Source organism: Cherax quadricarinatus, chromosome 94 (genome assembly GCF_038502225.1).
Source record: "Cherax quadricarinatus isolate ZL_2023a chromosome 94, ASM3850222v1, whole genome shotgun sequence".
Taxonomy (NCBI): Eukaryota; Metazoa; Arthropoda; class Malacostraca; order Decapoda; family Parastacidae; genus Cherax; species Cherax quadricarinatus.
In genome coordinates this window covers 858082-880000 of record NC_091385.1, presented here as the reverse complement: position 1 = coordinate 880000, position 21919 = coordinate 858082, and the positions used below count along the sequence as shown (strand labels likewise).

Sequence of the window (21919 nt, the reverse complement as noted above, 5' to 3'; positions counted from 1 at the left end):
ACCCAGCACACTTCCTTGTGGAACGCTTGCCCCAATAGGATGTCTTGCTGATTCCGTTCCATTGAGGACTACACTTAGAGATCTACCATGAAGGTAATCACTGAGGAGACATAGCGTAGAGCCTGCAATTCCCAGTGCTTGAAGTTTTGCTAAGAGGCCCTGGTGCCACACCCGGTCGAAAGCGCCAGCAATGTCCAGTGCTACCACACAGCTGACTTTGGATTCATCCAGTGACTGGTGCCACTTAGTGGAGGAGGTTTAACAACAGATCAGCAGCAGAGTAACCTTTCCTGAAGCCATATTGACGATCACAAAGTAGTGAGTGGTAGTCAAAAAAATCTGTCATTTGTCTTGAGATTATTGTCTCAAGGATCTTACCAGTGATTGACAGGAGTGACACTGGTCTGTAGTTGCTGATTTCTGCTCTGCTCTTCTTTTTGTGAACAGGGACTACATTTGCCTCTTTCCATGGAGAGGGCCATTTGCACTGTACTAGGCAGTGCTGAAAGATGCGAGTTAGAGGTGCTGCTAGCTGGTCTGCACATCTTCTCAACAATCTTGGGCTCAACTTGTCTGGGCCCACAGCCTTTTCTTGGTCAAGTGATTTAAGGAAATGCACCTCCTCCTGCCTTATTGTCACCCCCTGACAGTTTTGACACAGTTCTTGCAGCTAGCCAAGGAGGGTCCCTTGCTGGATCAGGAACTTGCATTTTGGTAGCAAAGTGTTCAGCAAAGAGGTCCGCTTTCTCTTGACTACTAGTAGAGGTGGTCCCATCCTGTCGATTTAGAGGTGGAATAAGTTCATCAGGCAGATAACCTTGTCTGTCCTTGACCAGGGACCACCAGGTTTTGGAGCCTACCCTACCTGATGCTAACTTTCTTTTAGTGTCCAACTCCCATTTAGCAATGGCCCACTTTTGAACATCACCCATATGCCTCTCTCTCTCTCTCTCTCTCTCTCTCTCTCTCTCTCTCTCTCTCTCTCTCTCTCTCGCTCTCTCTCTCTCTGTCTCTCTCTCTCTCTCTCTCTCTCTCTCTCTCTCTCTCTCTCTCTCTCTCTCTCTCTCTCTCTCTCTCTCTCTCTCTCTCTCTCTCTCTCTCTCTCTCTCTCTCTCTCTCTCTCTCTCTCTCTCTCTCTCTCTCTCTCTCTCTCTCTCTCTCTCTCTCTGTCTCTCTCTCTCTCTCTCTCTCTCTCTCTCTCTCTCTCCTCTCTCTCTCTCTTTTTTTTTTTTTTTTTTTTTTTTTTGTCTCTTTTTTTTTTTTTTTTTTTTTTTTTTTTTTTTTTTTTTTTTTTTTTTTTTTTTTTTTTTTTTTTTTTTTTTGTCTCTCTCTCTCTCTCTCTCTCTCTCTCTCTCTCTCTCTCTCTCTCTCTCTCTCTCTCTCTCTCTCTCTCTCTCTCTCTCTCTCTCTCTCTCTCTCTCAGTCAAACACTGCAGGCAACACAAATGCGCGAAACACTGAAGGCTCGAACCTCCGATCATTAATAAAGAAAGTTAGTTGGTTGATTGGGGTTTAAAACCTATCTACTACACTGTGATCATTAAGACTGCACATCACCTTATTCCTGCCAGACAACGATACTGTAATACACTGTCATACACCTCTCAGTGTACACTGTCATACACCTCTCAGTGTACACTGTCATACACCTCTCAGTGTACGTACACTGTCATACACCTCTCAGTGTACACTGTCATACACCTCTCAGTGTACACTGTCATACACCTCTCAGTGTACACTGTCATACACCTCTCAGTGTACACTGTCATACACCTCTCAGTGCATAGAGCTTTGTCAACTCCTGCTTCACTCTGTGTAGAGCTTTATCAAGTCCTGCTTCACTCTGTGTAGAGCTTTGTCAACTCCTGCTTCACTCTGTGTAGAGCTTTATCAACTCCTGCTTCACTCTGTGTAGAGCTTTATCAAGTCCTGCTTCACTCTGTGTAGAGCTTTATCAAGTCCTGCTTCACTCTGTGTAGAGCTTTATCAAGTCCTGCTTCACTCTGTGTAGAGCTTTATCAAGTCCTGCTTCACTCTGTGTAGAGCTTTATCAAGTCCTGCTTCACTCTGTGTAGAGCTTTATCAAGTCCTGCGTCACTCTGTGTAGAGCTTTATCAAGTCCTGCTTCACTCTGTGTAGAGCTTTGTCAACTCCTGCTTCACTCTGTGTAGAGCTTTATCAAGTCCTGCGTCACTCTGTGTAGAGCTTTATCAAGTCCTGCGTCACTCTGTGTAGAGCTTTATCAAGTCCTGCGTCACTCTGTGTAGAGCTTTATCAACTTCTGCTTCACTCTGTGTAGAGCTTTATCAAGTCCTGCTTCACTCTGTGTAGAGCTTTATCAAGTCCTGCGTCACTCTGTGTAGAGCTTTATCAACTTCTGCTTCACTCTGTGTAGAGCTTTATCAAGTCCTGCTTCACTCTGTGTAGAGCTTTATCAAGTCCTGCTTCACTCTGTGTAGAGCTTTATCAACTTCTGCTTCACTCTGTGTAGAGCTTTATCAAGTCCTGCTTCACTCTGTGTAGAGCTTTATCAAGTCCTGCGTCACTCTGTGTAGAGCTTTATCAAGTCCTGCGTCACTCTGTGTAGAGCTTTATCAAGTCCTGCGTCACTCTGTGTAGAGCTTTATCAAGTCCTGCTTCACTCTGTGTAGAGCTTTATCAAGTCCTGCTTCACTCTGTGTAGAGCTTTATCAAGTCCTGCGTCACTCTGTGTAGAGCTTTATCAAGTCCTGCGTCACTCTGTGTAGAGCTTTATCAAGTCCTGCGTCACTCTGTGTAGAGCTTTATCAAGTCCTGCGTCACTCTGTGTAGAGCTTTATCAAGTCCTGCGTCACTCTGTGTAGAGCTTTATCAAGTCCTGCGTCACTCTGTGTAGAGCTTTATCAAGTCCTGCGTCACTCTGTGTAGAGCTTTATCAAGTCCTGCGTCACTCTGTGTAGAGCTTTATCAAGTCCTGCTTCACCCTGTGTAGAGCTTTATCAAGTCCTGCGTCACTCTGTGTAGAGCTTTATCAAGTTCTGCTTCACTCTGTGTAGAGCTTTATCAAGTCCTGCTTCACTCTGTGTAGAGCTTTATCAAGTCCTGCGTCACTCTGTGTAGAGCTTTATCAAGTCCTGCGTCACTCTGTGTAGAGCTTTATCAAGTCCTGCGTCACTCTGTGTAGAGCTTTATCAAGTCCTGCGTCACTCTGTGTAGAGCTTTATGAAGTCCTGCTTCACCCTGTGTAGAGCTTTATCAAGTCCTGCGTCACTCTGTGTAGAGCTTTATCAAGTTCTGCTTCACTCTGTGTAGAGCTTTATCAAGTCCTGCTTCACTCTGTGTAGAGCTTTATCAAGTCCTGCTTCACTCTGTGTAGAGCTTTATCAAGTCCTGCGTCACTCTGTGTAGAGCTTTATCAAGTCCTGCGTCACTCTGTGTAGAGCTTTATCAAGTCCTGCGTCACTCTGTGTAGAGCTTTATCAAGTCCTGCTTCACTCTGTGTAGAGCTTTATCAAGTCCTGCGTCACTCTGTGTAGAGCTCCTGCGTCACTCTGTGTAGAGCTTTATCAAGTCCTGCTTCACCCTGTGTAGAGCTTTATCAAGTCCTGCTTCACTCTGTGTAGAGCTTTATCAAGTCCTGCTTCACTCTGTGTAGAGCTTTATCAAGTCCTGTGTCACTCTGTGTAGAGCTTTATCAAGTCCTGCGTCACTCTGTGTAGAGCTTTATCAAGTCCTGCGTCACTCTGTGTAGAGCTTTATCAAGTCCTGCTTCACTCTGTGTAGAGCTTTATCAAGTCCTGCTTCACTCTGTGTAGAGCTTTATCAAGTCCTGCTTCACTCTGTGTAGAGCTTTATCAAGTCCTGCGTCACTGTGTAGAGCTTTATCAACTCCTTGTTTCAACTCTTTGTAAAACTTCAACGCCTCGTATTATGGTGAACAAAACCGTAATAATGAAAAAAACTATCAACAACGAGAAAGAAAAAAGAGAAAGATGAAGGAATAGAATGAAAGAATAACAGAGAAAGAAGAAAATAAAAGTATAGAAGTGTCTATAATTAACTAAATCCTGTGTGCGCACCTTAAGTGACCCCAGACAGGTGAGTCTAAGCTCTGACGTCACGTCTTCTATCCAAGAACGCGGCACTCCTATGCTGACTTATCCAAGGCTTACAAGAACGATCCCAGTCTGTTTAGACGCATGTGAGGCTTACAAGAACGATCCCAGTCTGTTTAGACGCATGTGAGGCTTACAAGAACGATCCCAGTCTGTTTAAACGCATGTGAGGATTACAAGAACGATCCCAGTCTGTTTAGACGCATGTGAGGCTTACAAGAACGATCCCAGTCTGTTTAAGCGCATGTGAGGCTTACAAGAACGATCCCAGTCTGTTTAGACGCATGTGAGGCTTACAAGAACGATCCCAGTCTGTTTAGACGCATGTGAGGATTACACGAACGATTTCAATCTGTTTAGACGCATGAAAAGCTTAAGCGAACGATCCCAGTCTGTTTAGACGCATGAAAAGCTTAGACGAACGATCCCAGTCTGTTTAGAGACATTCTGTGCTGACAAGAACGCTTTCCGTCTACTTGATAAATTTTAGACGTTCTGCCAGGTCTGTTCGGCTGTCTAGGAATGTACGCAACTAACACGAACACTTACGACCCTCAGGAGAACGCTATTTATCTGTCTAGTCACATCCAGAGGTAATACCAAGGCTTCATATCTACCTTGCTACATCCAGAGGTAAAACCAAGGCTTCATGTCTACCTTGCTACATCCAGAGGTAAAACCAAGGCTTCATGTCTACCTTGCTACATCCAGAAGTAAAACCAAGGCTTCATGTCTACCTTGCTACATCCAGAGGTAAAACCAAGGCTTCATGTCTACCTTGCTACATCCAGAGGTAAAACCAAGGCTTCATGTCTACCTTGCTACATCCAGAGGTAAAACCAAGGCTTCATGTCTACCTTGCTACATCCAGAGGTAAAACCAAGGCTTCATGTCTACCTTGCTACATCCAGAGGTAAAACCAAGGCTTCATGTCTACCTTGCTACATCCAGAGGTAAAACCAAGGCTTCAGATCTATCTAATCACATCCCCAGTTCAGCCTTAGAGCTGCCTTCTTCGCCCTAAATCAACGCTATGGATTTTGAGTTGTCTAAACGAAGCTGCGACGAGAGAAAAATGATGCTGGTCATAAAGCAAAATACGTGAGGATGACAACAGATCCTTCAGCATCACCAACCACTGTTGCAGCTGCAGCCACGTAGATGCTGGGATTTGTAAACACATCTCCACCAAATGGCTCTTCTACGATGTTGTCTTCCAGTCCTGGAAACTATTTTAAACACTGATCTTGTGTCTTCATTCATCCCGGGAAACTCCGGAAGCTATCCAGTACTCAGTCCTCAAGAATATTGCTTTGACGGGCCCTAGAGCTTGAATTAGCACGAAAGTCATTCCGGTTCCACAATGTGTGTTCCTCTACTACTACAAGTCTGGGAAAATGGTAGGCAATCTGCCAGGAAACAACTCATCAGTACGGTAAAATTGATCCAATTTCTTCTGAGATATCATGGAACAATGACGCACATGGTATTAGTTATTCACACTTTGTTGACGCTTGTAGTCTTCCCACTGGAACAATGTCAAACATTTGTTTGGTGCTCTTCCATTATGACGGCTCCTGACACAACTCTAGTTTTGATCGTACTGTAAACAGAGTTTTTTTCATACATTCTTCCAGTTTTTAGGCGCCAGAACTGTTTTCAGTGTGAGTATTCTTAGCTGTCATGCAGAGAATATACATGCACTGTCCCCCCTCTCCTTCCTGTTATTTTTTCATTGGGTCGCAAAGCGAATATTAAAGCTTAATCGATCTACAGGGTATACTCTGGCACTGAAGAATGGATACATGCTCCAGAGAATTATATAATACCCAGATACTAGCTGTTAATTGGTACGGAAATTATTACGAGTGAGTAGAACGTTGAATGTATGGCACTTGTTGCGAGGGTAAAACCCTACCTCTGGTAGACGCAGTCACAGTGTCTGCTACCTCTACTCCTGATTCTGGAATATCCTCGCTTCGTAATCAATGGTCTCCAATCAGCCAGGCTGTGTCGGAGACAAATTGTATATCACTAACAGGTACTCAGTTTTGTGAGGTCTTACAGATGAGCCCATGTCGTTCTACCATCATACACACACTGCCTCCGTTCATTATTGACGGAGCCTGTGAGATGAGCCCATGTCGTTCTACCATCATTCACACACTGCCTCCGTTCATTATTGACGGAGCCTGTGAGAAACGAAGAGCCAGACTGTGTATACCTGGTGTTTGTACACAATATTTCTTCATTATTCTGTCCAAGCTGCACCCTCTCCTCCTTCCATTGTCCACACTACACATCTCCCTTTCCTGTACCCAAACGACAGCATCTCCTACAACTGTGAATTGTGGATCTCACTTCTTCCTCAGATTTTGATTTCTTTCAATGGAACTGCTTTCATAAGAACATAAGAAAGAAGGAACACTGCAACAGGCCTACTGACCCATGCGGAGCAGGTCCATGTCCCCCTCCCCGGATTAGACCAATAGACCCCATCCCCCGGATTAGCCCAATGACCCACCCAGTCTGATCATCTCCACTCAAGGATGGAGCACTGTACCAGACCCAGCAGCACAAGCCAGTCAGGTCCAACTCACACCCACCCACACCCACTCATGTATTTATCTAACCTATTTTTAAAGCTACACAACGTTTTAGCCTCAAAAACTGTACTCGGGAGTTTGTTCCACTCATCCACAACTCTATTACCAAACCAGTACTTTCCTATATCCTTTCTGAATCTGAATTTTTCCAACTTGAAACCATTGCTACGAGTCCTGTCTTGGCTGGACATTTTCAGCACGCTATTTACATCCCCTTTATTTCCTACTTCTCAGAGAGGTCCCTTCCTGCTAGTTGTACCTCTCTCCTTCCTCGTCATATCAACTGTTAATGCTTGTTTTATTTATTCTGGTGTACCTTTCACCGCAACGTGTGGTTATTTTCACACACTCTAACGCCTCTCTCCACTTCTTTCCACTACACAGCATATATGCCATTGTGTCCTAGTGCCCACATACTTCCATTTTCGCATTTTTAATTTCAACGCAGAGCTGGTTATTATTCGACAGTCGCTTCCTACCCATGCTGATATCTGAGGAAACGAGATTGCGGATCGTGTTGCAAATATTACTGACATTCAGCGAAAGGTTGAAAAATCTGCTGCTGGATGTGAACAGATTGACTCCAGAGATGGGACGATGCTGTCATCATCTCTGGCTGCCAGACTCCAGTGATGGGACGATGCTGTCATCATCTCTGGCTGCCAGACTCCAGTGATGGGACGATGGTGTTATCATCTCTGGCTGCCAGACTCCAGTGATGGGACGATGCTGTCATCATCTCTGGCTGCCAGACTCCAGTGATGGGACGATGGTGTCATCATCTCTGGCTGCCAGACTCCAGTGATGGGACGATGCTGTCATCATCTCTGGCTGCCAGACTCCAGTGATGGGACGATGCTGTCATCATCTCTGGCTGCCAGACTCCAGTGATGGGACGATGCTGTCATCATCTCTGGCTGTCAGACTCCAGTGATGGGACGATGCTGTCATCATCTCTGGCTGCCAGACTCCAGTGATGGGACGATGCTGTCATCATCTCTGGCTGCCAGACTCCAGTGATGGGACGATGCTGTCATCATCTCTGGCTGCCAGACTCCAGTGATGGGACGATCCTGTCATCATCTCTGGCTGCCAGACTCCAGTGATGGGACGATGCTGTCATCATCTCTGGCTGCCAGACTCCAGTGATGGGACGATGCTGTCATCATCTCTGGCTGCCAGACTCCAGTGATGGGACGATGCTGTCATCATCTCTGGCTGCCAGACTCCAGTGATGGGACGATCCTGTCATCATCTCTGGCTGCCAGACTCCAGTGATGGGACGATGCTGTCATCATCTCTGGCTGCCAGACTCCAGTGATGGGACGATGCTGTCATCATCTCTGGCTGTCAGACTCCAGTGATGGGACGATGCTGTCATCATCTCTGGCTGCCAGACTCCAGTGATGGGACGATGCTGTCATCATCTCTGGCTGCCAGACTCCAGTGATGGGACGATGCTGTCATCATCTCTGGCTGTCAGACTCCAGTGATGGGACGATGCTGTCATCATCTCTGGCTGCCAGACTCCAGTGATGGAACGATGCTGTCATCATCTCTGGCTGCCAGACTCCAGTGATGGGACGATGCTGTCATCATCTCTGGCTGCCAGACTCCAGTGATGGGACGATGCTGTCATCATCTCTGGCTGTCAGACTCCAGTGATGGGACGATGCTGTCATCATCTCTGGCTGTCAGACTCCAGTGATGGGAAAATGCTGTCATCATCTCTGGCTGCCAGACTCCAGTGATGGGACGATGTTGTCATCATCTCTGGCTGCCAGACTCCAGTGATGGGACGATGCTGCCATCATCTCTGGCTGCCAGACTCCAGTGATGGGACGATCCTGTCATCAACTCTGGCTGCCAGACTCCAGTGATGGGACGATCCTGTCATCAACTCTGGCTGCCAGACTCCAGTGATGGGACGATCCTGTCATCAACTCTGGCTGCCAGACTCCAGTGATGGGACAATCCTGTCATCAACTCTGGCTGCCAGACTCCAGTGATGGGACAATCCTGCCATCAACTCTGGCTGCCAGATTCCAGTGATGGGACAATCCTGTCATCAACTCTGGCTGCCAGACTCCAGTGATGGGACAATCCTGTCATCAACTCTGGCTGCCAGACTCCAGTGATGGGACGATGGTGTCATCATCTCTGGCTGCCAGACTCCAGTGATGGGACAATCCTGCCATCAACTCTGGCTGCCAGACTCCAGTGATGGGACGATCCTGTCATCAACTCTGGCTGCCAGACTCCAGTGATGGGACAATCCTGTCATCAACTCTGGCTGCCAGACTCCAGTGATGGGACAATCCTGTCATCAACTCTGGCTGCCAGACTCCTGGTACTAGTGAACTTTGTCGCCTCAAAGTTCCCATTGAGCGTCTACTGTACATATTAGACGTAACCAGTTAGTCACACATCTCTCCCGGTAACACCTGGTAAATACAGGGCTACTCTGATACACTGATAATACTTACAACATTTAATCATGATCGTGGTTACGTCTTACTGCCAGCATTTTTTGAATTAATCTTGCCTATTACTAGACACTAAGTATGCCCTTGTACGTCTGTCATGCCCAGGGCATCAATTAATGTATTCGAGTAGGCATGCTGGCTGACTGGTCGAGAGCAATCCAGATTCAATCTCACTCCAGAAGGTAAAGAAGAAGTCCCAAGGCGTTCTTTATTTACCCATCCGGATTCGTGAGGATTTACGACCACCTGCTGGATTCAAGTCAGATTTGGAAGACATTTCGGTCCGTCCCAGACCATTATTAAACGACTCTCGTGGGTTTATAATAGTCCAAGGGCTGAAACGTCGTCTAGAGTGAAATTTACCAGTAGTTTTAGCAAGGAAACTGTATTTTTTATTATTTTAGAGAATAAACAGGAGAATTATTCATGAACACATGGCCTTATACCCAGCGTCAGTTTGGAATCTTTCGGTGCCGTATGGAAAAAAAATTGCAGCTGAGGTGCTATCATGGGGATATTGGATCTTGTGTATAGGTGGCAGAGAGGTGAAAGTGAGGTGCAGAAGCGAGTGGACCAGCCACACTTACCAGCATGGTAAATATTTACTGTTCACACCTCGGGCATAAGAGGTGGTCAATGGTGCTCTACCTACCCTTCTTACCTTATTCTTCCACCTTTACTCTCTACCTTTATCAAGTCCTGCCTTACTCTCCTTTTATTAAGAGTTTCTTTAGTATCCCTTTATCAAGAGCTTCCCTATTCTCTATTCCCTCTTACTCTCTCAGTCTAGTAGATGTCACTAGTGTTACCATGCTTCTGGGATATTAATGAAGAAGATTTAGGAGAATATAGGAGGAGGAAGAGGAAGGTAAACAGCCTAGAATCCACTATGGCTTGTTTGTTTCTGGGGTTGTAAGATAATCTTAGTGACTCACAAGAACTGAGTGCTGGGTAGAGACCGTAGTTGTCAGAACACTTGCCTGTGCATCTCGTCGTGTCCTGGACGCCACTCACAACAGTCCTCTAACACTCTGGTACTTATTCCACTTCCATCCAGGTGCCACTCACAACAGTCCACTAATACTCTGGTACTTATTCTACTTCCATCCAGGTGCCACTCACAACAGTCCTCTAACACTCTGGTACTTATTCCACTTCCATCCAGGTGCCACTCACAACAGTCCACTAATACTCTGGTACTTATTCCACTTCCATCCAGGTGCCACTCACAACAGTCCACTAATACTCTGGTACTTATTCCACTTCCATCCAGGTGCCACTCACAACAGTCCACTAATACTCTGGTACTTATTCCACTTCCATCCAGGTGCCACTCACAACAGTCCACTAATACTCTGGTACTTATTCCACTTCCATCCAGGTGCCACTCACAACAGTCCACTAATACTCTGGTACTTATTCCACTTCCATCCAGGTGCCACTCACAACAGTCCACTAATACTCTGGTACTTATTCCACTTCCATCCAGGTGCCACTCACAACAGTCCACTAACACTCTGGTACTTATTCCACTTCCATCCAGGTGCCACTCACAACAGTCCACTAATACTCTGGTACTTATTCCACTTCCATCCAGGTGCCACTCACAACAGTCCACTAACACTCTGGTACTTATTCCACTTCCATCCAGGTGCCACTCACAACAGTCCACTAATACTCTGGTACTTATTCCACTTCCATCCAGGTGCCACTCACAACAGTCCACTAATACTCTGGTACTTATTCCACTTCCATCCAGGTGCCACTCACAACAGTCCACTACCACTCAGGTACCTATTTAGTTGTGTGTGAACAAGGGCAGCAGGCCTACTCAGGACGCCACCCACAATAATTTACTAACATTCTGGTACCTGTTTACTCCTTACAGCAGGTGTAAGGAGACTTAAATCATATAATCTCAGACTTACAGCTTTTCAAAGCTTGTCATCCCTAACAGCAATCCCAGAGATACACTACCTGACTGATCAGACCCTGATCCACCACGAGACCTGGTCTCAGACCGAGCCGCAGGGGCGTTGACACACGAAACCCTCTCCAGGTAAACCCTGAGATTTTACTGGGCTAATGTTTGACTCATGGAAGTACTATATAAATTAATAATCCACTTGAAAAAAGCCTACACAGAGGAAAATATCGAGTATACTATAGATGACAGTATAATGAGAGGCAAGGAGCACGGGATCTCAGCATCAGTCGTGGAGAAGAGATGCTGTATGTTTCTCCTGCCACAACTCTTCTTGCTCGCGACATTTCTGGTAAATAGGAATCTCAGGACCTTCAACCAGGTTTGTAGTGTTCTCTCCATGTCGAGTTTCCCCCACTTCTTTTTATCTCTGGATTCTTTTTTTGTTTTCTGTGCAAGCAGAGTGGCAAGGCGGAGTGTGTGAGAGCTCTTTGCTTCCTCCCCACTGTCTCACACACTCTAAACACACTCTATCTCTTTCTTAAAGGGCCATTTGCTTTACTATCCTTGACTCATACGCTTCGATAACTAGACAGAAGTAGATGGTTCCTCTCTACAGATAGCCTTGGTGTCATGTGCTGTCTGTCTGTCTTTCTCGTGTACTCCCATGCCTACTTGACAGCTGAGTAGGCATGAGAGTACATAGCAACCACCAAAATAGTGACCTCTGAGTCACTCTACGCAGGGACACAGCACTCCTGAGTCACTCTACGCAGAGACACAGCACTCCTGAATCACTCTACGCCGGGACACAGCACTCCTGAGTCACTCTACGCCGGGACACAGCACTATTGAATCACTCTACGCCGGGACACAGCACTCCTGAGTCACTCTACGCCGGGACACAGCACTATTGAATCACTCTACGCCGGGACACAGCACTATTGAAACACTCTACGCCGGGACACAGCACTCCTGAGTCACTCTACGCCGGGACACAGCACTATTGAATCACTCTACGCCGGGACACAGCACTCCTGAGTCCCTCTACGCCGGGACACAGCACTATTGAATCACTCTACGCCGGGACACAGCACTATTGAATCACTCTACGCCGGGACACAGCACTCCTGAGTGACTCTACGCCGGGACACAGCACTATTGAATCACTCTACGCCGGGACACAGCACTCCTGAGGCACTCTACGCTGCGACACAGCACTCCTGAGTCACTCTACGCCGCGATACAGCACTCCTGAGTCACTCTACGCCGGGACACAGCACTCCTGAGTCCCTCTACGCCGGGACTCCTTATTGATAGCTCCATTACCTCACAACCAAAGCACGCTGGTTCAGTCACGAACTAGTTAAGATGTGTGACCCAATCTTAAGCCAGTTAACCCTATTGACCTAGCATTAAACGGGTACCTGAGTACTAGCCTACTGCTATGGATGGAACCTTCAGCAGGGTGAGATGCAGAGGCAAGTCTCCTAACACCTACTAGCCCCTCACCTTACCCTAAACAGGTATCTGGATTATATTTGGAATCGTTCACATCGATCCCACATATCAGAGAGGTGACTAAAGACTACATTTCGGTCTATCTAGAAACATTATCAAGTCAGAAGTCTTAAATTTGAACCAGTGACACCCAAACACCGTCTTTTGTCCGCAAGAAAAACGTGTTTTCCTCTTGAACCTCCACACGAACACGTTTCAAACCTACATCAACACTCTTAAACACGTTTCAAACCCACATCAACACACTTAAACCCTTTGCAAGAGAATTTAATTATTTTTCATACACGGCCATATCGTTTCTCCTCCCAGTTGCTGACCTCTTATAAAAGCCACCCAAACCGATCCCATGTTTAGAGAAATGCGTTCCAATCCTTGTTAATCCTCCCTGATTAAACACAGGCTACGTTTGAGCGGGTCACCCCCACCCTCCTTTCATTTCCGTCTTGGGTATCCTGCCTCACCTTATACAGTTCCTTCTTATATGGTCACTCCTCACCACACATTCTCTTACATTATACTCCTAAATTAATTTGAACCCAGACAATTTACTGTCTACGCCACTGTCAGTCGCTGATGAATGTTATATATATGTATAACTGTCCCGAAAAAAAAATGAAATGTAAATAAGCCGTAGAGGAGGAAAAAATTATAGAGAACTCAGAGCTGTCAGTTTGACCTGTCTTCAGAGCTTAAATTCGTGCAATAATCAGTCCAGGTTAGTGTTATAATTACACAGGCTTAATATGATACTACTACTACTACTACTAATACTGCTAATACTACTACTACTACTACTAATATTGCTTATACTACTACTACTAATACTGCTAATACTACTACTAGTACTACTAATACTGCTAATACTACTACTAGTACTACTAATACTGCTAATACTACTACTAGTACTACTAATACTGCTAATACTGCTAATACTACTACTACTACTACTAATACTGCTAATAATACTACTACTACTACTACTAATACTGCTAATACTACTACTAGTACTACTAATACTGCTAATACTACTACTACTAATACTGCTAATACTACTACTACTATTACTACTACTACTACTAATAATAATAATAATAAATAAGAAGTGCAGAGCAGTATGGGCACTGAAAAACTGGCACTAATGCCTGGCACTCTGGCACATAAATTCCCACAATTACTCATTACCGTGCCTTAAAGACTCATTTTAATGAGTATTAAATGCAGTGTATAGTACCGCAGGTGTATTATACACAGTATAGTACCGCAGGTGTATTATACACAGTATAGTACCGCAGGTGTATTATACACAGTATAGTACCGCAGGTGTATTATACACAGTATAGTACCGCAGGTGTATTATACACAGTATAGTACCGCAGGTGTATTATACACAGCATAGTACCGCAGGTGTATTATACACAGCATAGTACCGCAGGTGTATTATACACAGCATAGTACCGCAGGTGTATTATACACAGCATAGTACCGCAGCTGTATTATACACAGCATAGTACCGCAGCTGTATTATACACAGCATAGTACCGCAGGTGTATTAAACACTTGTTGATCGAGTTGAAAAATGAGAATAAACTGAAAAACAAAAGTTAAACGAGTAAATAAAGGAACGACCTTGAAGCACAACCAGGATAAATAGTTAGTGTTTATAATTTATAGAGCCACTAAAGTATATGTTGTATTGTTCCAGCACACTGCTGGAAGCAGGACTCGTGCAGCTCATGAAGTCATAGCCCTTAATACCCATCAACAACAACTTGCAGCACACTGCTGGAAGCAAGACTCGTGCAGCTCATGGAGTCATAGCCCTTAATACCCAACAACAACAATTTGCAGCACACTGCTGGAAGCAAGACTCGTGCTGGAAGCAAGACTCGTGCAGCTCATGTAGTCATAGCCCTTAATACCCAACAACAACAACTTGCAGCACACTGCTGGAAGCAAGACTCGTGCAGCTCATGTAGTCATAGCCCTTAATACCCAACAACAACAATTTGCAGCACACTGCTGGAAGCAAGACTCGTGCAGCTCATGGAGTCATAGCCCTTAATACCCATCAACAACAACTTGCAGCACACTGCTGGAAGCAAGACTCGTGCAGCTCATGGAGTCATAGCCCTTAATACCCATCAACAACAACTTGCAGCACACTGCTGGAAGCAAGACTCGTGCAGCTCATGAAGTCATAGCCCTTAATACCCATCAACAACAACTTGCAGCACACTGCTGGAAGCAAGACTCGTGCAGCTCATGGAGTCATAGCCCTTAATACCCATCAACAACAACTTGCAGCACACTGCTGGAAGCAAGACTCGTGCAGCTCATGGAGTCATAGCCCTTAATACCCATCAACAACAACTTGCAGCACACTGCTGGAAGCAAGACTCTTGCAGCTCACGAAGTCATAGCCCTTAATACCCAACAACAACAACTTGCAGCACACTGCTGGAAGCAAGACTCGTGCAGTTCATGGAGTCATAGCCCTTAATACCCATCAACAACTTACAGCACACTGCTGGAAGCAAGACTCGTGCAGCTCATGTAGTCATTGCCCTTAATACCCAACAACAACAACAACCTCTCATAATACTGTATTAAACACCTGGTTATTTCATTCTCAGGTGTGTGTATCTTCAGTGTTTGTGTGGTATGGAAGTGGTGAAGCTCTGTATGTTTGGTGCACTTTGATAAGGAATGGTGATGGGGGTGGTAGGTAATGGTGATAGATGATGGGGTGGTAGGTGATGGTAATGGTATATGATGGTGGTGGCAGGTGATAGCAGTAGCAGATAAAGGTGGTGGCAGGTGACAGTAGTGGCAGTAATGGTGGTAACTGATACTCCATGACACATATTTATACAGGTATAGTACAGGGCCACATCCAGCACCTCCACACAATTCCAGGTCAACAAGAAACAACCACCACATTGTAAGAAAATGAAAAAAAATATTCATCCGTTTGAACAAATCACAAAACCCGAAACTCAAACTAGAAATTTTTTGGACGTCAAAGAAACAAATTCACATATTTTACATACATGGGCGAATATTATATATATATATATATATATATATATATATATATATATATATATATATATATATATATATATATATATATATATATATATATATATATATATATATAGATATATATATATATATATATATATATGTCGTGCCGAATAGGCAGAACTTGCCATCTTGGCTTAAATAGCAACTCTCATCTTGCCATATAGGACAAGTGAAAATTTGTGTATGCAATAATATCGCCAAAATCATTCTGAACCTAACGGAAAAAAGTAAATTTGATTGTGTTTGTTTAGTACTAAATTATTGTAAACGTATTTAAAATATATTTAGTTGGGTTAGGCTAAAATAAATTGCTCTTGTTATAATAAGGTTAGGTAAGTTTTCTAAGATTCTTTTGGCGCAAAATTAAAAATTTTTACACGAACATTAATGAAAAAAATATATCTTTAAACGTATAAGAGAAAATTTCAGAAAGGACTTAATTTTAAATGAGTTCTTGCTAATTGACCAGTTTTACATATTCGGCACGACATATATATATATATATATATATATATATATATATATATATATATATATATATATATATATATATATATATATATATATATATATATATATATATATATATATATATATGAGGTTTTCCAACACATATTATAAGGCTTATCACAGGTTCTTTGCAATGAGGCTTACTTAATCCTCATTCCCACAGGAGGCTTCCCCACAGAGGCTTAGTCCACAAGGGGGGTTTTTCCCCCCTCGCCACCAACAGGAAGCTCCCTCTCCCCCCTAAGTTGGCTTAGTTTGTACAGTTTTTAAGGTTGGTTGACTGAACAGGACACAAGAGATATGTGGACAACTTCCTGCTGCCTTAACAGGGTTCTTTTAGACGTCTGAGACAAACCTTGGCACCACCTTGTAACCTTGAAGTGCTGGCAACGAGCCATCACTCAGAACCCCTACCTTACCCCTACCCCAAAATCTTCCCCTCACTCCTCTCACTAGCCCCTCATATTCTAAGTACATGTTAGATAATTCTAACCAATAAATAAACGTGTCTCTACCTTCCAGGTGTTCCTAAACATCCTCTCAAAATCATTTTTTTCTCACTGTGACATCTCTCGTGGACCTTGATGTCACACTGTCTACCAGAGTGAAAAAAAATGATATACGTTGGGTCTTTGAAGAGCCTTGAGCTAAAGTACGACACAGCAATGCTGGTATGTAATTCGTCTGTAAAAAACTTCATTTATGGTCACGGTGGTGGCCCATGCTAACCTTCCTATGGTGTACATAAATATATCTAGTTGGATGAATCTTACTAAAAGCCATTTAGCCTGCGAATTTTACGAGAGCTTTTAAAGACATCTGTTGTCCCTGTTCACCTATCAGTAAAATAGGTACCAGGGTGTTAGCTGACTGATGTGGGTAGCATCCAGGGGACACAACTGACTTAAGTTACCAGAAATGCTCTGCATAACAAAGTGGCTTTCTATATAGTACGTCACTGATGTCAGCTATGGTCTCTATATGTTGTACATGTACTTGTAGAAATCCCCTCAAGGAAGGTTCCTTGATGTTGGTGAGGGGCTCTTGATTTATGGAATTGGATCTGTGCTCCAGTTCCCCGAATTAAGCCTGAATGCCTTCCACATCCCCCCAAGCGCTGTATAATCCTCCGGGTTTAGCCCTTCCCCCTTGATTTTAATAATAATAATACTTGGAGAAATAAATATTATTATTATTATCATTATTATTATTATTATTATTATTATTATTATTTTATTATTATTATTATTATTATTTAGAACTCTTGGGACCCCAGAGGAAATCCTACGAAGCCGGATGAGAAGTCCAACACACCGCTACCAGTCTAGCCACCTAACAGGTGGACAACCAGTTAGTGGCAACCAGTTAGTGGCAACCAGTTAGTGGCAACCAGTTAGTGGCAACCAGTTAGTGGCAACCAGTTAGTGGCAACCAGTTAGTGGCAACCAGTTAGTGGCAACCAGTTAGTGGCAACCAGTTAGTGGCAACCAGTTAGTGGCAACCAGTTAGTTAGTGTATAAGCGACACATTCTACGCGTAACATTAAAAATACCTTAATCTCCAAATGAGGATTAACACAGTCTCCCACTAAATACATACTGAGATACAAATCTCTCGGCATATGTATAATGAGAGATACACAAATACACCGCACATAGGAGAGAGAAGCTGACGACGACATTTCGGTCTGACTTTGACCATTTACGTAGTGTCTTTGAAAACCGTCCAAGACGGACCGAAACATCGTCTTAAGCTCCTCTTTCCTATGTGCGGCTTATTTGTATATAATTCCAGAGTATATATATACCGAAATATACAGGCTACTGAGAGATGGCTCCTGCTGCATATACACTAAGATATACACACCACTAGATGTATATACCAAGGCAGTAACATCACAGGCCGGTATTAAATGGTTACACTGGGTGGTCCAGGTTATAATTGACCGTGGGTGGTCAAGATGGGTGTTTTCACGGCAGGGTTAGCATAGTAATGACTAGCAGCCAGCATCGTTCATACCCCTGCATGATCTCCCCTGATACGCTAGGTACCTGGATGATAGGGCCAGACACTACGTGCTAGGCTAGTTACCTGGATGATCGCTCCAGACACAATCTCCTACGCTAGTTACCTGGATGATCAAGCCAGAAACAATCTCCTACGCTAGTTACCTGGACGATCACTCCAGAAACAATCTCCTACGCTAGTTACCTGGACGATCACTCCAGAAACAATCTCCTACGCTAGTTACCTGGACGATCACTCCAGAAACAATCTCCTACGCTAGTTACCTGGACGATCACTCCAGAAACAATCTCCTACGCTAGTTACCTGGACGATCACTCCAGAAACAATCTCCTACGCTGGTTACCTGGATGATCAAGCCAGAAACAATCTCCTACGCTAGTTACCTGGATGATCAAGCCAGAAACAACCTCCTACGCTAGTTACGTGAACTAGCGTAGCGGCGATAAACCTGCTAGGAAAAGACAGAGAGCGGAGGATTTTAGCGTCCACATCGAGGCTGCCGAAAACTGTCTGCTTCTATCTGCCTTAACGAGTATTATCGATGTGTTGGAGACAAGGATAGTATAATTATTTCACAACTAACCGAATGGTTGTTTGATCTGATCGGTTTCAAATCTATCCACTCCTTAAGGGTCATTATGGCTGCATATCACCGGTTAAGAATGTTAGGTAAAAGGACACATGTGATAACTGGCTACGAAAACCGACAAGTTGAAGACTGATAAATTAGACACATGTGCAACTCTTGGGTATCTTTATTGTGGGAACGTTTCGCCACACAGTGGCTTCATCAGTCCAAAGGAAAATGGTGAAGAACAGGAGTTTGAGGTAATCAGTCCCTTAGCCTTGAGTCGATGTAATCAGTATAAAGTAATGCAGAATGTTTGCCAAGACCAGGGTCCTGGCACGGGTTTTAATTTTGCGATGACTCGTCTCTGGATCCCGAAGGAGAACTGATTTTCCAATGTTGCAGCACATGCTGCTCAAGGACTGATCTGGACGGCTTATCTAGTGTGTTTCATAAGCGACTGTGATTTGAAACTGAAGTTATCCTTCCATCGCTGTTGTTTCCTGAGCTAGGGACTGGACTCTGTCAGCTCTGAGAACCTGCAGATTCATGGCATCCACCGTCTCCTCCTCGGTCGGTAAGGACGCCCTCAGGAGTGTGTTGACCATCTGCAGGAACATCCTCTATTGTTCCGCGGAGTTGTATCGCAAATAATATCCGTGAATACCTTGATGAATCCTACGAGATCTTCTCTGGTGAGGGCCTGCGTTGGCGGTGGGTTCGAAGCAGTGTATATTATCTGGGCTGTTGTGGTCTGTCGGGGTTGCTGAGGGTTGGACTTCATTGTGCGCACCGTGGCCTGTTTCTGTGTGCCAAGTTGGGTAGCCGGCATCTGCTGTTGAGGTGCAGATATACCCAGGGAAGCCTGCACAGCGGCTGTGCCGGGCAATGAGTGCCTGCGTTGCCGTATTATGGCCGGTGGGGACTCGTGCAGTGCCGTTTGCTGATTGCGTTCACCAGCTGTTCTCTGATGGCACCGCTTATTCCTTATCCTTTTGTTTCTTCGTTGAGGTAGAGGGGCGGGAGGCTCCTGCCCATGACGCTTAGTTGAGGCTTCGAGGGTCAGAAATTCCTCGGCATTGAGTTGGGTGGTCTGATGTGAGTTCTGCAGTATGGCAGGATTCTCTGAACCCACCGTCTGCTGAGAACGATGCTCTGCCGTAGCCTGCTGCTTCTTTGCTGGCATCTTCCAGGCCCCATGAATTCTGGCGAGCCTCTCGGGGTATCGAGGGTTCCAGGCATGGTGTTTCTGCCTGCAGTTCGGGCATCGTGGAGTGGGTGGCGATGCATTTTCCAGCTTGGTCATGTAGTTCTCGGTAGGGTGGCGCTGGCTACAAACACCGCAGATTACAGGATGCACCCAGGTGTCCGTAGCGCTGGCTACGGCATGTATGTATAATGTTCGCCAAGACCGTAGTCCTGTTTTGTAAGACACATATGCAACAGTTAGGTATCTTTATTTCGAAACGTTTCGCCTACACAGTTGGCTTCTTCAGTCGAGTACAGAAAAGTTGATAGAAGCAGAAGATACTTGAAGACGATGTAATCAAAACTTCAAGGGTGATGGACTGATTACATCGTCTTCAAGTATCTTCTGCTTCTATCAACTTTTCTGTACTCGACTGAAGAAGCCTACTGTGTAGGCGAAACGTTTCGAAATAAAAATACCTAACTGTTGCATATGTGTCTTACCTAACAACCTGTCGGTATTTTATACCATTTTAATGTTCACACCGTAGTCCTGGCACGGGTCTCAATCTTGTGATGACCAGTCTGGCTACAGCATATGTACGAAGTGACTTATATACTGTAGACAGGTGAAGTGCAGCAGTCGTAGGTGATATCACACTTGACAAATCCAAATGTGGAAGTAGGTCATGACTAAAGGTTAGGTACGTGAAGAATTCCCTGTATTAAGATCCTAAGATGTTGGTGTGTCTGACAGCAATGCTGATGAATGGTTCAGACAACCGACACGTTGATAAATTAGATACATGTGCAACACTTGGGTATCTTTATTGAGGAAACGTTTCGACCCACAGTGGCTTCATCAGTCCTTACACCTTTCTGCTTTGTATTGGACTGATGAAGGCAATGTGTGGCGAAACGTCTCCTTAATAAACATTCACACATGTTTCATGGGTTTCTCAATCTTTAAAAAGACACATGTACAACTAATGTGACATTTTTATTGTGGCAACGTTTCGCTCTCCAGGAGCTTTGTCAAGCCATTACAAACATTACAAAGACACAAAGGGTATATATATATATATATATATATATATATATATATATATATATATATATATATATATATATATATATATATATATATATATAGGTATATAGTGAGGTGCACAAGTACATGTACAAGGTATGCAAGTGCATGTACAAGGTATACAAGTACATGAACAAGGTATACAAGTATATGAACAAGGTATACAAGTACATGTACAAGGTATACAAGTACATGTACAAGGTATACAAGTGCATGTACAAGGTATACAAGTGCATGTACAAGGTATACAAGTGCATGTACAAGGTATACAAGTACATGTACAAGGTATACAAGTACATGTACAAGGTATACAAGTACATGCACAAGGTATACAAGTACATGTACAAGGTATACAAGTACATGTACAAGGTATACAAGTGCATGTACAAGGTATACAAGTACATGTACAAGGTATACAAGTACATGCACAAGGTATACAAGTACATGTACAAGGTATACAAGTACATGTACAAGGTATACAAGTACATGTACAAGGTATACAAGTACATGTACAAGGTATACAAGTACATGTACAAGGTATACAAGTACATGTACAAGGTATACAAGTACATGTACAAGGTATACAAGTACATGCACAAGGTATACAAGTACATGTACAAGGTATACAAGTACATGTACAAGGTATACAAGTGCATGTACAAGGTATACAAGTACATGTACAAGGTATACAAGTACATGCACAAGGTATACAAGTACATGTACAAGGTATACAAGTACATGTACAAGGTATACAAGTACATGTACAAGGTATACAAGTACATGTACAAGGTATACAAGTACATGCACAAGGTATACA

General features: G+C 44.1%; 1 protein-coding gene across 1 annotated transcript in view; it reads right to left on the bottom strand.

Annotated features, from left to right (window-relative positions):
• Positions 1–21919, bottom strand: part of LOC138855428 (uncharacterized) — a 210651-nt gene that overhangs the window by 87426 nt on the left and 101306 nt on the right. The window lies entirely within an intron of this gene.